General features: G+C 38.0%; 1 long non-coding RNA gene across 1 annotated transcript in view; it reads left to right on the top strand.

Moving 5' to 3' along the window:
- Window positions 1-17897, top strand: part of LOC145540925 (uncharacterized) — a 272251-nt gene that overhangs the window by 20134 nt on the left and 234220 nt on the right. The window contains exon 2 of the long non-coding RNA XR_014078642.1: window positions 659-722. This is a non-coding gene — a long non-coding RNA (uncharacterized LOC145540925). The remainder of the gene's footprint in view (window positions 1-658; window positions 723-17897) is intronic.

The following is a 17897-nucleotide window of genomic DNA, read 5'->3' as shown; positions in this document are numbered from 1 at the left end:
TTTATTCATGGCTTATAACACTGTGCATAAATAATTGAGAAGAGTTAAAGTTTTGAAATAGTAACAGATACTTTCTCTTTTCTTTGACCCTCTTGGTCTTTCTAGAAAATTCAGGGAAGAGATGACACATCAAAATGCAAAGTGAAAATAAGTAAAGTCTTAGCTTTTGAGTTTCAAGAGCCCACTCTTCAGGGAAGTCAAAGAACTCATGACATGGGCAAAATATTTGGAAAACTACCTAATAAGTAAAAAATCAAGATAATTTCTTGCTTGTTAGATAAAACTTTCTTGGGCTTGAGGCATGAAGAAAGTTCAGAAATAAATATTGAGAGCTTAGAATGGGTGGGTCCCCAAGAAAAGAAAAGGGCTCATGTCCCAGTGTCAACAGCTGACTCTGGGTGGATGGGAGAAGGATGCAAGGGGTAGGCTATGTGAGGCAGCAATGATTTTTAGCAGGATTGCCTCCAAGTCTGAAGGGACTTACAGAGAGCCATGGCTTCAGACAAAGGCACTGAGGATCAGGGTCACAGCCAGGAGGAGGACCTCTGAGTTATCTGGTGTCCTGGGCTTCACCACCCAGTTCACATAGACAGTTTGAGTCCTGCCTGCTGAACCCATTTAGGTCTGATGGCTTTCTCTGTTTCCCTTCTTTCCCAAGCTCTTCTTGGATTCCTTTGCATAAGATTCCTAGTCCTGTGTCCACTGGCTGCAATCAACATTTAGTAAGACTTTTCTTTCCTCCCTTATTTTGCAAAATTGCTACATTTTTAATGCAAAATTATGTGAGATCCAGACACGTACAGTTGTTTTTTTTTTTAAGCTACTTGATCTGAGTGTGATTTGAACATATGTATTGAGAGAAAGTAGTTTTCTAGATTAACGGAGAATTTCTGGCAAATTGGCCTAGAACCCGCCTACAAATGCAGGAGACATAAAAGATGTGGGTTTAGTCCCTGGGTTAGGAAGATCCCCTGGAGGGGAGAGTATGGCAACCCACTCCAGTATTCTTGCCTGGGGAAATCCCATGGACAGAGGATCCTGGTTGGCTATAGTCAATGGGGTCACAAAGAGTCCAACACGACTAAAGCAACTTCACAAGCAAACATAGTATTTATTTTTTTATTTTTTCTTGAGTGAAACTATACAAAGTTCATTTGGTTGAAATGAGAAACAGAGAACTCAAGGAAACTTATTTTCTTCTGAGTATTATAAAGTCAGGTTTTTTGAAAGAATGCTTTAGGTTTTAGGTTATTCTTATCTGAAAGCAAAGATTTAAGGTGAATTCACCTCTGATTCTTCTGTGAAGTGCTCTCTAAACTCTGTTGCAATAACAATTACCTGCTAAAAATTCCTACTCCCCAGGCCCTTGTACCTGCCTGTAGTTCTCATTGACCTAAATGGAGGTTAAATGCATGTTGCTGGAGGGAGAATTCCAGGCTCCAGAGAGTATCTCTCTTGTAAGTGACAGAAGCTTGTGTGTGTTTGGTGTGTATGCGTCCAGAAGCCACTAAGCCATGAATTTTTACCCCTGCAAGGAAAATAATTCAATTCTGGGAATGAAAACTAGAATGGATATCTAATTCCAACTATATAGGGCATGTAGATTCACAGAAGAAAATATTTCCACTCTAGTCATTGCTTCCTTTAAGGTATCTATAAGTTTCCTAAAGATTGTTTGCCTGTGTGATTACTGATTTATGGAAAATCCGTGTAATTAGAATCAAAAGAGGAAAACTGTATTTCCCATAAATCACATGGCATCAATGATGCTGTTTACTCTCCTTTACTGTGGGTCTAATTTGGGCATTCCTCTTAAGGCAAATATAAATTTAGTCATCCAGGTATAGCTTCATTAAATAATGTAAAATACAACTTTGAAAAAACGTTAAATATTTATTGAACACACATTCAATAAAACTATAGCTAGTCAATCTGTATTAAGTACTTACTAAGTGTCATGGTCCGGGCACGTGTTGGAAAAGAATTTCCAGACATGAGACAGAATGAGAGGGAAATAAAGTTTATTAGAGTGGGAGATGCTGTTAGAAGAGCGGGCCAGCTCAAGGGAGAACTGACATTGAATGGGGGTCCTTAGTCCACTTTTATACTTAAGGTACAAGGAGTGGGATAGGAGTCTTGTGGGTCATTTGTTGCTTGGATGAGGCACATATACTGGTTGGGGGAAAGAGTAAGGCAAATACCTCCCCTCTATGGGGTAGGAGGGGAGACAGGTTATACTGTTCCATTAATAGTTACAACATGGGAGAGGGAAGGATGATAAGGGTCTGGTTTTTCCATTCTTGCATTCCAAGACTCTCCTTGGTTATCTGCTCTTTCATCCTTGAGTCACCACAGTAAGTACTGCTGTATCTATACCTTTTTTTTTTTAATAGTTCCTTGATTTTCTAGGCATGAAATCTCATGGCCTAGGAAAAATAGGGTGGGATATTGTTGTTCAGTCGCTAAATAGTGTCTAACTCTTTGTGATCCCATGTATTGCAGCATGCCAGGCTTTCCTGTCCTTCACTATCTCCCTGAGTTTGCTCAAACTCATGTCCATTGAGTCAATGATGCCATCCAACCATCTCATCCTCTATCACCCTCTACTCCTCTGGTCCTCAATCTTTATCAGGGTCTTTTTCAATGAGTCGGCTCTTCGCATCAGGTGGCCAAAGTATTGGAGCTTCTGCTTCATCATCAGTCCTTCCAATGAATATTCAGGGTTGATTTCCTTTTGGATTGACTGGTTTGATCTCCTTGCTGTCCAAGGGACTCTCAAGAGTCTTCTCTAGCACCATAGTTTGAAAGGAGTGAAAGTCATTCAGTTGTGTCTGACGCTTTGTGACCCCACGGACTGTAGCTCACCAGACTCCTCTGTCTATGGAATTCTCTAGGCAAGAATACTAGAGTGGGTTGTCATTTCCTCCTCCAGGGGATCTTCCAGATCCAGGGATCAGACCCAGGTCTGCTGCATTGTGGGTAGATTCTCTACTGTCTGAACCACCAGGGAAGCCCAGTTCAAAAGGAGCAATCAGCTAATAAATTGAATTGGTAGAGGAAGTCAATCAACAAGATTTGTTATTTTTAAAATAATTATGTACCAAATATTTTCACTTCAGCTTTAGTAGAAAAAGAGAAGTACCTTTCCTAGGTGTTCCTCAGTTCAGTTCAGTTCAGTCACTCAGTCATGTCCGACTCTTTGCGACCCCAGGAACTGCAGCATGCCAGGCCTCCCTGTCCATCACCAACTCCCGGAGTTTACCGAAACTCATGCCATCTAACCATCTCATCCTCTGTCGTCCCCTTCTCCTCATGCCTTCAATCTTTCCCAGCATCAGGATCTTTCCAAATGAGTCAGCTCTTTGCATCAGGTGGCCAAAATATTGGAATTTCAGCTTCAACATCAGTCCTTCCAATGAACACCCAGGACTGATTTCCTTTAGGATGGACTGGTTGGATCTCCTTGCAGTCCAAGGGACAGTTCAAAAGCATCAATTCTTCTTCACTCAGCTTTCTTTATACTTCAACTCTCACAACCATACATGACTACTAGAAAAACCACAGCATTGACTAATCACCTCCACTAGCTTTGTTTGTAGTGATACTTCCTAAGACCCACTTGACTTTACATTCCACATTCCAGGATGTCTGGCTCTAGGTGAGTGATCACACCATTGTGATTATCTGGGTCATGAAGATCTTTTTGTATAGTTATTCTGTGTATTCTTGCCACCTCTTAATATCTTCTGCTTCTGTTAGGTCCATAACATTTCTGTCCTTTATTGAGGCCATCTCTGCATGAAATGTTCCCTTGGTATCTCTAATTTTCTTGAAGAGATCTCTAGTCTTTCCAATTCTGTTGTTTTCCTCTATTTCTTTGCATTGATTGCTGAGGAAGGCTTTCTGATCTCTCCTTGCTATTCTTTGGAACGCTGCATTCAAATGGGTATATCTTTCCTTTCTTGCTTTGCTTTTCACTTCTCTTCTTTTCACAGCTATTTGTAAGGCCTCCTCAGACAGCCATTTTGCTTTTTTGCATTTCTTTCTCTTGGGGATGGTCTTGATCCCTGTCTCCTGTACAATGTCACAAACCTCTGTCCATAGTTCACCAGGCACTCTGTCTATCAGATCTAGTCCCTTAAATCTATTTGTCACTTCCACTGTAAAATCATAAGGGATTTGATGGTCTAGTGGTTTTCCCTACTTTCTTCAATTTAAGTCTGAATTTGGCAATAAGGAGTTCATGATCTGAGCTACAGTCAGCTCCCAGTCTTGTTTTTGCTGACTGTATAGAGCTTCTCCATCTTTGGCCATAAAGAATATAATCAATCTGATTTTGGTGATGACCATCTGATGATGTCCTTGTGTAGAGTCTTCTCTTGTGTTGTTGGAAGAGAGTGTTTGCTATGACCAGTATGTTCTCTTGGCAAAACTCTACTGATATTTATATGTTCAGGATAATTCCAGAGGCTTCTTCTCAGTGTTGGGAAAAGGCTGTTTATTTGTTTTAAATTCCTGCATATCTTTTTGCACTGATTACTCAAAAGGAAAAAGTGTACTAAACATTCATATTTGGAATTCTTTAAATTGTAGAGGCAATTAATAATAGTTTATTAAAAGAAATAAAAACAGCTACATAAATGCTACATCAGTCTTGGGGAATAGATCAAAGTATGAAAAGTTTGAGTTTGTTGTGGTATAGACATTTCTAAAACAGTCACCATGAAATACAACTTCAAAAGCAAGTTTTAGCAAAGACCACAAAATACATATTTATATTATAGTTTTTCTTAGTGTTTCCTATTGTTAAGGGCATTTGTCTTGCCTTTGAAATTTTGAAAAAGAACATCTAGGAAGAGAGCTCTATTTTTTGACGTGTATTTTTTAGGTATATGTGGATTTTTTAAAAAATAAGGTTTGTTTCCCTTCTTCCTCTATTTCTTTTCATTTTATACTTATAGGAGTATTATCATTTTAGAAGCACAACTCCAGTCATTGTCATAAACTGAGAGGAAGTGTCACGTGTGGTCTGACTCTGTGAAAAATAAATATTCTCAATTCCTGAGGGTGCTCATATTCCTTTCCTTCCTTGGGAGATAGGTCTTAATCTTTGGAGTGGAGCCTTGTCAAATGTTATTATCAAGATGCTGTTAATGGATTAAAATCTCTTCTGACTTGTTCATTACCTCCTTTTTTTCTTTTTAAAATTTCTTTCCTCTTCATTTCTTCTCCCTCACACTTCCTCCTCCAGTTCTCGAAGTGTGCAAAAGCCAGAGCTTCAGTCTTCAATAGTCAAGGCTCCTGGCACATAGGGACCATTGTACTGGACATTTAAATGGGATTTAAATAATATCGCTAAGCCTGCCAAACACGTGGCTGCCTTTCTTGCTCTTATGAAGGGGTGAAGAAAGTTGAAGCCAGAAGCTGTTAGAGAGATTTGACCTTTTTCCAAAAAATATGATGTTCAGGTATTCATATTGATAATTGTGATGAATTTCTAAGATGCATGTATTACGTCTTCTATGCTATGAAAGGAGAAAACATTTGTTTGGGCTGGAATATAACCAAATCTCATTAAATAAAGCTAAGTATATTCTTAGTCTCAACATGTGATACTGGAAATATCTGCATTTGTGATGCAAATTTTAAAATATAACTATAAAATTATTGATTAAAGCTGAAATAGAAAAAATTGGTTTTTGATTTATGTCAGGAAATACTCATTTTTTTTTTTTGGCTGAATTTAACGTATATACCACCATCTTCCACTCATATGCACTATCTATATACACTTTGAAGAAAATCTAGTTCATATAGGTTCATATAATCTTAAGGAAAACAAACTGATATAAATTTCACATTTGAACTCAGTCTGGATACTATTCATTAATTCATCTGAGACTCTATTCTCGGCCTGTCACTGTTCTAGAATCTGAGGCGCTAAAGATAAGAAAAGTGCCTGTGAGGGGTGTGAGTGTATGTGAGTGTGTGTGTATGACAGTGAGATAGAGTCCTACATGTAGAGCCTCCATTCTAGAGAGTACAGCATTCTTCAAAGTACTACAAAGATATCTAGGAAAATATGAAGAAAAAGGTGCAATGATAGTATTGCCTAATTAGGAAGGTCAGAAACTACTTCCTGTCTGAAGTCAGGACTGAAGCTGAATGGAGATCTAAAGGAACAGTAAGGGTTCTTGCATGAGGGAATCTTTAGCAGAGGAGGAAGGAAAGGGGAGGAACCCTCCAGGGAGCAAAGACCTAGTGTGGGAACGAGGAAGGTGGGATACGCTATATTCACTATCCTGTGATAAACCATAATGGAAGAGTATAAAAAAGGAATGCATATATATGTATAACTGAGTCACTTTGCTGTACAGCAGAGATTGGCACAGCATTGTAAATAAACTCTACTTCAATTATAAAAAAATTGCATAAAAAAAGAAAAGCAGGCCAAGATCAGAGTATGTATTAAGATTTTAGCTTTCACACTAAAGGCATTGGGAAGCCAGTGATATTTTCCTCAGGAGAGGTAGAAAGGGGCACAATATAATCAGAATTTGCATTTTGAAAGGAATATTCTGGCCGTAGTATGGAAAACCATATGTATCTTTGATGGGAGGTTCCTGCAATAATTCAGAAAGAGTGGATGAGAGCGTGGATTGTGATGATGGTGGGAGAAAAGAAGAGAGTAGAAAGCAGTAAGGTGTTACAAAAAAATCTGAATGAACTTTTTGGCCAACCCAATATGTATTTATCAGGTAATGGACGTGGAGGCTTTGGAGAGAGGGCATTTTACAAAGTGCCCCTGGGTTCCTGGCTGTGGCATTCATGCTCAGTGGGGCCAGTGGAGAGGTGCTGAGGAAGAGAGCCAGGATTCAAGGAAAACCACATGTTTGACCTATTGCTCTTGAAGTATCCAGGTGAAAAAATCCAAGCAGTAGATCGCTACAGGTCTGAAGCTCAGAGGAAAGGTGTAGATCATTGTACAACAGTACAATTTTCATGTGCTTTTGTGTGCACAACCATAATTGGTGTATAAACCTATGGACTGTAAAAAAAGTTGTCTAAGGAGAGGAAGAGGGAGAAGATAAGAGGGATATAACAGGCTTAGGAATCTGCACTGTTTAAGTTATGAGAAAAAGCAAAACAAAACAATCCAATGGTAAGGAAGATGGGAAGAAAAGAATAGGGTCTCATGTTATGAAAGCTGAGGAAAGAGAATGATTCAAGATGGAGGAAAATAAAAATAAAACTGTTCTCTATGTATCCTGAGGCATGACTGAATTAACATTCCTTTATTGAATCTGTTAATAGGTGTGTAAATAACAATAAGAACAAAAATCTAATGACACCATTTTGATTTGAGACAGATAAACAGAAACAGGAATGCGATGTGTGGCATCAAGTGAGGATTTTTGGGGTCACAAATTAGCAGCACAGGGTTTTATCCTCAGGGCACTTAATGTGGTTTGTAATTATAAGTTTGCCTGCCCTCCTCTCTCTCTGTACATTTAGCCTTCATTGCAGGGACCATGTCTAATTTCTAACCATTGAGCCTCAGCATCTAGCAAAGTGCCTACATGTACTCAGAAGACATTCCATATTTGTTGAGGAATAAATGAGTGAATTTCAGTTAAACAATAAAGAACAGAAAGCTCTGAATTAGGAAAGAAAAGACTTTGATCTCCTGCTACTCTGGGTCCTATTTTGTTGAAACATTTACGTGCCTTTCTTTCTTAATATAGAAAAGCATATGCCTTGACTGGAAGACTTCCAAGATAACGTCTGATCTAAAGTTCAATGAATTTGCTTACCTAACTTCATTGAAAATTTTGGAGTAGATCTCTCTGAGGAAAAAAAAAAAAAATAGCCTTTTGTAAAAACCTATTGCCATCCAGATTGAGTTTCATCTGCACGAGTGAAATCTGAAGAAGGCAAACACCTTAAGGATGCTGTGCCCTATTTCACATCCTCTAGAGGCACACCTATGAGCCATCGCTGTGGCATCCATCAGAGCTCATGGGGGTCCATTGGTGTCTGGTCTCAGCTGCATCCTGTTTCTCTTTACTTTCTGCCCTGGGCTTCTGTCTTTGCAGGCTCTGAGTAAAAAGGCTGCACATGTGCACATTTGGAGGGTAGGGAATTCACAACCTCAAGAAACCTTAGGCCAATGACGGGTGAGAGCCCTGAAGAAATACTTTCCTCCACTCTTGTCTCAGGTGGAAAATTCTGGGGTGCATTCCACATGGTTTTTGCAGGTCCCCCAAAACACTGAGACCCAATTCCCACCATGCTAGCCCATTCAACCACACTTTTCCTTCTCCTCTCCTGTTTTGCTCTCTCCATCCTCAACAAAATTCTCTTGGAAGGCTGTTTTCCAGGAAGAACCCAAGTTAAGGGAACTTTCTATTGGATCAATATAGGCACACAAAGTTCACTTTACCCAATTAAGATATTTCTGAAATTTTTTTAGTATAATTTAAATTGTTCTAAAGCAATATTTTGCTCTTGATTTACATTTCAATTTTAGAAACACTCTATTGCTATTCTGTTATGAAACTTTAATTGGCAGGGGCTTGTATGTCTTTTAGTAGCTCAACTAGGATAACTTCCAGCTTTTATAATGAACAAATAATCAAATATTTAAATATACTAGTAATATAGTTATTTAATAAACTATTAAGGATAAATAGAGCTTTGCTGGTAAAAGCACAATTACTTACTTGCTAACATGTGTATTTGCATAAATTTTATCTTGGACTATATTTTGTTATGTCAAGTTTGCAAAGGTTTGAATCCTTATTGCTGGTGCCCTTCACTTGGAATTCCTCCTCGCCCCCCGTCATTTTCATTGTAATGATAATGCTTTTCTCTGATCCACAAATATGTTAAAGTCAATAGTATATACACATAGATGCTTCTCGTTTTATTGGAAATAAGGAAAATATTTTTCTTCCCCTGTTCCCTGAGCCCATTAGTCACAGTACAATATATGCTATTAATTATGCTTAAATGTAGCTCGCTTGTATAATTCGTGAACCTCAAATAACTCAAGACTTTCAAATTATTTGTCTTCCATGTAGACATTTTGATTACTAAAACACTCCTAAAGCTAGTAGAAGGAATAATAGCATAGGATTAAAACTATGAATCACCTTTTGATTAGACACTCAGCAGTCTTTGTTGCTAAATGTTCACTCAGAAGATAACTCTAAGTCTCATTTGAACTTGTAGATTTTAATTCCATATTGATCACCAAAACCTGGTGAAGCAATACATATTCACTCCAATCATAGTTTGAATTTAAACTGGGATGTTAATGCTTTGTTATAACAACAGTGGTCTCTAATTGTGTAACTCTAATGGATAAGACTGATGGAACAAAGTGGGCAGCATAAAGTGGACAGTTGCATTTGGTGACTCTCTCCATTCGGTGTTGAATTTGATATTCTTTTAAGCTGACCTGTTCACTCAACACCGTGGAATAACCTAGACTTCTGTTCATAAAGGCTTGATTGTGGTAATAGCAATAACAGATACATACATAAATAGAAGAAGTAGGGAAAACAACCAGAATATTCAGGTATGACCTAAAGCAAATCCCTTATGCTTATAGAGTGGGAATGACAAATATATTCAAGGGATTAGATATGATAGACAGAGTGCCTGAAGAACTATAGATGGAGGTTCGTGACATTGTACAGGAGACAGGGATCAAGATCATCCCCAAGAAAAAGAAATGCAAAAAAGCAAAATGGTTGTCTGAGGAGGGCTTACAAATAGCTGAGAAAAGAAGAGAAGTGAAAGGCAAAGGAGAAATGGAAAGATATACCCATTTGAATGCAGAATTCCAAAGAATAGCAAGGAGAGATAAGAAAGCCTTCCTCAGTGATCAGCGCAAGAAATAGAGGAAAACAATAGAATGGGAAATACTAGAGATCTCTTCAAGAAAATTAGAGATACCAAGGGAACATTTCATGCAAAGATGGGCACAATAAAGGACAGAAATAGTACAGACCTAACCAAAGAAGAAGATATTAAGAAGAAGTGGCAAGAATACACAGAAGAACTACACAAAAAAGATCTCATGACCCAGATAACCACAATGGTGTGATCACTCACCTAGAGCCAGACATCCTGGAATGCAAAGTTAAGTGGGGCTTAGGAAGCATTGCTATGAACAAAGCTAGTGGAAGTGATAGAATTCCAGTTGGGCTATTTCCAATCCTAAAAGATGATGCTATGGAAGTGCTGCACTCAATATGCCAGCAAATTTGGAAAACTCAGCAGTGGCCACAGGACTGGAAAAGGTCAGTTTTCATTCCAATCCCAAAGAAAGACAAAGCCAAAGAATGCTCAAACTATGGCACAATAACCCTCATTTCACATGCTAGCAAAGTAATGCTCAAAATTCTCCAAGTGAGGCTTCAACAGTACATGAACAGTGTACTTCCAGATGTTCAAGCTGGATTTATAAAAGGCAGAGGAACCAGAGATCAAATTGCCAACATCCATTGGATCATAGAAAAAGCAAGAGAATTCCGGAAAAACATGTACTCTGTTTTATTGATTACACCAAAGCCTTTGACTGTGTAGATCACAGCAAACTGTGGAATATTCTTCAAGAAATGGGAATATCAGACCGCCTTACCTGCCTCCTGAGAAGTCTCATGCAGGTCAAGAAGCAACAGTTAGATCTGGACATGGAACAACAGACTGGTTCCAAATTTGGAAAGGAGTACATCAAGGCTGTATATTGTCACCCTGATTATTTAACTTATATGCAGAGTACATCATGTGAAATGCCAGGCTGGATGAAGCACAAGGTGGCACCAAGATTGCTGGGAGAAATATCAATAACCTCAGATATACGGATGACACCACCCTTATGGCAGAAAGTGAAGAAGAACTAAAGAGCCTCTTGATGAAGGTGAAAGAGGAGAGTGAAAAAGTTGGCTTAAAGCTCAACATTCAGAAAACTAAGATCATGGCATCTGGTCCCATCACTTCATGGGAAATAGATGGAGAAACAATGGAGACAGTGACAGGCTTTATTTTCTTGGGCTCCAAAATCACTGCAGATGGTGACTGCAGCCTTGAAATTAAAAGATGCTTGCTCCTTGGAAGAAAAGTTATGACAAACCTAGACAGTATATTAAAAAGCAGAGACATTACTTTGCCAACAAAGGTCCATCTAGTCAAAGCTATGGTTTTTCCAGTAGTCATGTATGGATGTGAGATTTAGAGTCTAAAGAAAGCTGAGCACCAAAGAATTGATGCTTTTGAACTGTGATGTTGGAGAAGACTCTTGAGAGTCCCTTGGACTGCAAGGAGATTCAACCAGTTCATCCTAAAGGGAATCAGTCCTGGGTGTTCATTGGAAAGACTGATGCTGTAGCTGAAACTCCCATATTTTGGCCACCTGATGCGAAGTACTGACTCACTGAAAAAATCCCGATATTTTGAAAAATTGAAGGCAGGAGAGGGAGTTGACAGAGGATGAGATGGTTGGATGGCATCACCGATGGGATGGACATGAGTTTGAGCAAGATCCAGGCATTGGTGATAGACAGGGAAGCGTTGCGTGCTGCCGTCCTTGGGTTTACAAAGAGTTGGACATGACTGAGCAACTGAACTGAATTGATAAATGGATACATAAATCTATCACATACATAATCTGATTTGACTTGAAAAAATATTTTTTGATATCAGTGGAACAGGTAAAATTATTTCCACTAGGCTCAGAGAAATGATGTTACTTATGACCAAACTGGACTTCCCAGGTAGCGCTAGTGGTGAAGAAACCACCTACTGATCCAGGAGACGTAAAAGACCTGGGTTCAATCTCTGGGTCGGGAAGATCCCCTGGAGGAGGGCATGGCAACCCACTCCAGTATTCTTGCCTGGAGAATCCCACGGAGAGAGGAGCCTGGCAGGCTACAGTCCATAGGGTCGCACAGAGTCAGACATGATTGAAGTGACTTAGCACGCAGGCACATGACCAACTTAAAAGGACTAATAAATGGGAACCAGGCCTTCTGACTCCTGGTCCAGTGATCTCAGCATGTGCCTTTGCCCAGCATTCACTAACACTAGACTACTGTCTTTTCAGCTAGTATCTTGCCCCTTCTCCTGCTCTCATAGTCTTCTCTACCTCCTCTTACCATTTGTTGTATTTTCTCAATAAATGGTAAGATACATACAGGGAGTTACTTTGGACTAGCTGTATCCTTTGTCTTATTACTCAGTCTGAACGTTGTATATATTCTTGCTGTGATGGTTAATTTTATGTTCCTACTTGGTGAGGCTATAATAACCCAGTTACTTAATAGAACCTAAATCTCAGTGTTGATAGATTATGTTCACATCTACAGTCAGTTGACTTCAAGTAAAGCAGATAATCCTTGATAATGTGAATGGACCTCATTCAGTCAGTTTAAGAAGCAGCAGCTCCTGCCTGAGTTTCTAGCCTTCCAGTTTGCCCTCTAGATTTCACACTTGCCAGTTACCACACTCCTGTGAGCTAATTCCTTAAAATGAAGCCCTTTGACATGGGATATATATATACATACATATAACTACACATATATGTGTGTATGTATATCCTATGTATGTATTGTTCCTATCTGTTTCTCTGGTAAACTATGACTGACATACTTGCCTTATATTTTTTTCTGAGGACATCAGTTATCATAGAATTGTGCTCCAGTTATGTTTTCTATTCCTTAGATCTTTTTCTATTGTCCTTCTTCCTCATTAAAATTTAAATTTTCATTTGTACCCTTAATTCCATAGTTCTCTTCTGATTCATCTGTCTTTTCTCTCTTGTAACTCTAGTCTTTTCCATGTCTCAGTTAGTGAACATAGTCCTAATTTATAAAACAAAATAAGTGCCATTAGCTCACTCCCTTCAATATTCCTATTGGTAAAATTAGGAGCATTTCACATCATATTCCAAATAACTTACTATTAGCTAGTCAAATGGATGCATACATATTCATATATAAACACAATGAGTTCTAAATAATATGTTGTATTTTATTTTGGGTTTCAAAATATATACCAACCTATTTATAATTTCAAAATAGAAGGAATCAACTAAGTAACAAGGAATCAACTATGAACTCTATCATAATACTGACTTTCATAATTAGGTGTTGAAGACTTTGATCCTTATGCTTTTGCATACTAGGGATTCTTAAGTAGGAAGTCATTTTCGGTAGCCTACTGGAATTCACGTGGATGTTCCACATGCGACTCAAACCTAGTCAAAATTTAACTCCAACTCTTTCCCCCAAACCCTCTTTTTCTTTTCCTATTTCCCTATTTGGTTGTTGGCAATCTCATTCACAGTTCTTGATGACTCTTGACTCTATTTTCTTCCCTAATATATTTCCCTTTGGTCCCAAGTTCTCTCAGTTCCTTTCCATTACTAAGTGTACCATACTCTGTTCAGTTTTTATGCCTTTTCACACTGATTCATTGATTAAACAAATAGTTACTGTCTATGTAATCTATATCAGGCACGGTTGTAGATGCCCAGGATACATCAGAGAATAAAACAAAGAAGTATACCTTGTGGAACTTATACTCCAGAAGGGTTTGACCAGTAATTAACAATTAATATAACTAATAAATATGTATGTTAGGAGATGATATTTTTCCCTGAAAAAAAAAAAATAGGACATGCCTCTTGGGAATTGGCTAACTCAATACATATTAAATAAACATTTACATGTGGACGATTGATTGAATGACTGGTGCTTCAAACTCTAGTATGTCTTATGTTTGATGTCCTGGAAGAAATTTGTGTTTAAATAAGGACTTAGTTCATCTCTTTGTTTGCTTTGGTTGGGTGAAGATTTGTTTTGTTATCTGTTTGTTTGTTTTTTTGTCTTTGGTAGAATAAATGGTAGAATAAATAAATGTCACCTTCCTGTCAGAGGATGCTGACAGATTAAAATACCAAATGAATTGCTTAAAAGAAAAAGATATATTTCTAATTTGCCTTCCCTTCCTCTCTCGTACCATTTCTCCTTTTCTTCCTTCTTTTCTTTCTTTCATTTAATTTAGCAGTAACTATGTACTTTCTCCTGGAGGAGGGCATGGCAACCCACTCCAGTATTCTTGCCTGGAGGATCCCATGGACAGAGGAGCCTGGAGGGCTATAGTCCATAGGGTTGCACAAAGTCGGACACGACTGAAATGACTTAGCATGCAAGCAAGCATGTCATTTCTACTATGATTCTGGAGCTATGTCTGGCATTGGAGACACAAGGCTTATTAATAAAGAGCCCCTGAACTTAAGGCTGTCACAGTCAGATGTTGGATATACAGTCATACAGGTCAAGGGAAGGCACTCTAGTGGGTGAAAGCCAGGTTTCTAGAACTGTATTCTCTGGCTGGATCCTAGGTTAATCTGTTTGTAGGTCTCAGTCATCTTTCTGAGAAATATAAATAAGGCTCTACTCAGAAATGTGTGTTAGGATTAAATGAATTACTATTTGTAAGTTGCATAGAAAAGTTCTTGGCACACAATAGTAATTTTTCACTTTTTTTTTATTTATTATAAGTATAATATGCTCTAATAAGTTCAAAGTGAGAAGCATGCCTGGAGATTTTGGAAGTGTATACACGATAGAACTGAAAATAGAAGGATGGTTCTTTCTTGCCTGTAAGTTGAAATGAGGCTTCCAAATGATCCTTCCATGAGGATCAGGTTAGTTATGGGGTTCAAGGAGACAGTGAGTTTGGGAATAGTTTTCAATGAAGAATGAAAGCAAGATGTGATAAAGGACAAGGATTTTCAGACAAAACATGCCATATATAATATGGCTCACTATAGAGTCATGAAAAAAATACTGAAGTTTTACTTTAGTATTTAATCTAGGACATTATCATCGATAGATTATTTATAATAAAAATTGTTGTTATCTCTTTAAATTGTAATCATTACTTTAAAGTGCTAATTGTTTTGGACTTGAGAAACTTGGAATTTATAATTCAAAAAATTATAGCATTTTTATTTTAGATTTTTAATCTATTCTACAAATTCTTAGGTTTTTTTTTTACCTGTAAAATAGACTTAGTCTGTGAAATCAGGTATATTATCATTTAAATCTTATTTCTAGTTAAAAGTTAAAGCTATAAAATATCATGTGTTATAATTTCTGCTGGGCAAAATTTCTTAGGGGATATAGTTGAGTTAAGGCACACTTTCATATAATGTGTAATGACAACATTAATTTTAATAAATTAGATAATACATTGCATTGCTGAATTTCGTTTGTTAATGTAAAACTAGAAAATAATACATCTTTTCCTAAAAATAGAAGAAATGGTGATTTATTCCCTGACACAAAGTAATCCTAACACACACACACAAATCTATGAAAGCGTGTATTTGTTCTCAAAGAGCACACACACACACAAAAAAAAGATTTGGAAAAGAGGGCAAACTTGCTAGGATTTTAAATCAATATTTGTGTGACACCTTTTTATCTACTGCCTGAAAGAAATAAAAACACATTAAACTTTTTAATAAAAGTAAGTTAGAGTAACTGAGAGCATTTTCAATCACATCATAAAGATTTGTTTCAGACATAAACAGTGACTTTCTGTGAGCTCTACCCTGACATCTAAAGAATTCAGAATGACATTCGCTATCCAACAGGGATTTTCCTTCTGAAAACATCGCCCACTAAGAATCCCCAAACTACTCCGCCTCCTGCGTTGCTATGTAAAAAACACCAGGCAAGCATGAGAAAATGAAACTGGTTGGCTGAGATTTGGCAAAGGAGCCTTCACAATGGGGAGGCTTAGGAGAATTTTCCTGGATCCCCACAACTGGCAAATCAGGACTTCAGATCCTGGCCTTTTTCTAGCCAGGAATGGGAAGGGGAGAGGAAGGAGACTGGACAATGTAGCGGCAGGGGAAGGGGATGGGAGAAAAACCATGGGAAAGTAGACCACATCCCCAAGGTCTGTGCAGCAGCCTATCAACATTCATTTGTTCATTCATTTGATAAATCTTTGCATGCTGGGCATTGTTCTTGGTGTTAAGATAAATCAGTGAATAAAGCAAAGTTCCTCCTCTCAGTCTAGTTCAGGAGACAAATAAGAAACAAAGCAATATGTGATAAATCACATGGCAGTGTATACTATGGAGAAAACTAAAATAGAAGGAGAAAACGAGGTATAAAGGTGGGTTTAGACTGGTCAGATAAAATACAAGACAGTGAAAAGAGAATTTCAGATAAACAACAAATAATTTTTAGTCTGAGTATGTCCCATGCAATATTTGGGAATAATTTTTAGTATAAGTATGCCCTCTGTTATATTTAGGTCAAACTTATACTAAAAATTGAACTATTTACTGTTCATTTGAAATTAAAATATAGCTGAATGCCATCCATCCCCAGTCTCCACTGCAAATCTAGTAATTCTGTTTGAATTAGAAAAAGGAGAGTGATTCTGTTTTTATATTGAGTAGTCAAGGAAGCCTCTGATGTTATGATAAAAGAGCAGAGACCTAAAGGAAGAGAGTGAACCAGGCAGATATTTAGAGGAGAAGTGTCCGTGAAAGAGTAGAATGTGGGAGTGGCAAGGCCCCAGGTTAGACACGTTCCTGGGAGACTAGTGTAGATGATGGACAGGGAGAAATACAGTTGAAGGTTGAAAGGAAAGGGACTTGGAGAGTTTGATGTTGAGCCAGATAATGTAGAGTTTTATAGGATATCATAAGAACTTTGGCATTTACTCCAAATGAGATTAGAAGTCACCAGAAAATTTAGGTCAGGAAATGCTATGATCTACATTGAATTTTCAAAAGATATGCCTGTCAAATGGGGACTAAAAGAAAGGGTAAAAACTGGAAAACCATTTAGAGGTCAATTGCAAAACTTAAAAAAAAATGACTATATTTTTTTGAGAGTGTGGTGGCAATGAGGGTAGTGGACATTTTAAACCCATAGGATCTATTGACATACTGGATGTTGTGAGATCTGTGAGAGAGGCAAGGCTATTGGGAATTTTCTCCCAGTTTTAAGACCTGAACAATTAGAAGAATGAAAGAATGGAGTTGACATGGGCTGAAGAGAAGGCTGCAGGGGTACCAGTCTGAGAGGGTGGTCTGGAGTGGTTTCTTTAAGGAGTTAGGTTACTGGTGGCTTAGTTCTCCAAATGGAGATGGCTCGCAGGAAATTGTACATCTGGAGCTGAAGAGAAAGATTGGAAATGCAGATATGTTTGTGAGTTGTCAGCATAAAGGTATTAAATAAAGTTATGAAACCAGATAAAGTCCCCTAGAGAAGAGAGATGGATCTTGGGTACTACTACAGGTAGAGGTATAATAAATAAACAATTGAGGAGTATTGAGAGATGTTAAAGGAAAGCTGAGGGAGAGTGGTGTCAAAGAAAGCAAGGAAATACTATTGTTTTAAGGAGGAAAGATAGTTATGCTAAATGATAATTGATATTTTGAATAATAATAGTAACCCCAAGGTCTTTTAAACTGTATTAGTTTTAATGAACAAAATGCAATAAAGGATGAGGGACATGACATGTATCATGGGGTTTGTATCTCCATATTTCTTCCTTTACCTTCATCTTTCTGGATTGGAAGCACTTTGGTAAATAATTGACAATACAAGAGGACAAGTATGAGCTAACATTTGACAATTCCTTGCTCCTAGTTCACTCACTGTTTCACTTTCACTAACTTTCACCTCATCTTAGGCTCGCTGCTGCTGCTGCTGCTAAGTCGCTCTGTGCGACCCCATAGACGGCAGCCCACCAGGCTCTTCCATCCCTGGGATTCTCCAGGCAAGAACACTGGAGTGGGTTGCCATTTCCTTCTCCAATGCATGAGAGTGAAAAGTGAAAGTGAAGTCGCTCAG

The sequence above is a fragment of the Giraffa tippelskirchi genome, chromosome 3 (assembly GCF_054371585.1).
Source record: "Giraffa tippelskirchi isolate mGirTip1 chromosome 3, T2T-mGirTip1v1.2.pri, whole genome shotgun sequence".
In the NCBI taxonomy this organism is placed as follows: Eukaryota; Metazoa; Chordata; class Mammalia; order Artiodactyla; family Giraffidae; genus Giraffa; species Giraffa tippelskirchi.
Note: the sequence above shows the minus strand (reverse complement) of the source record. Positions and strands in the feature narration are given on the sequence as shown.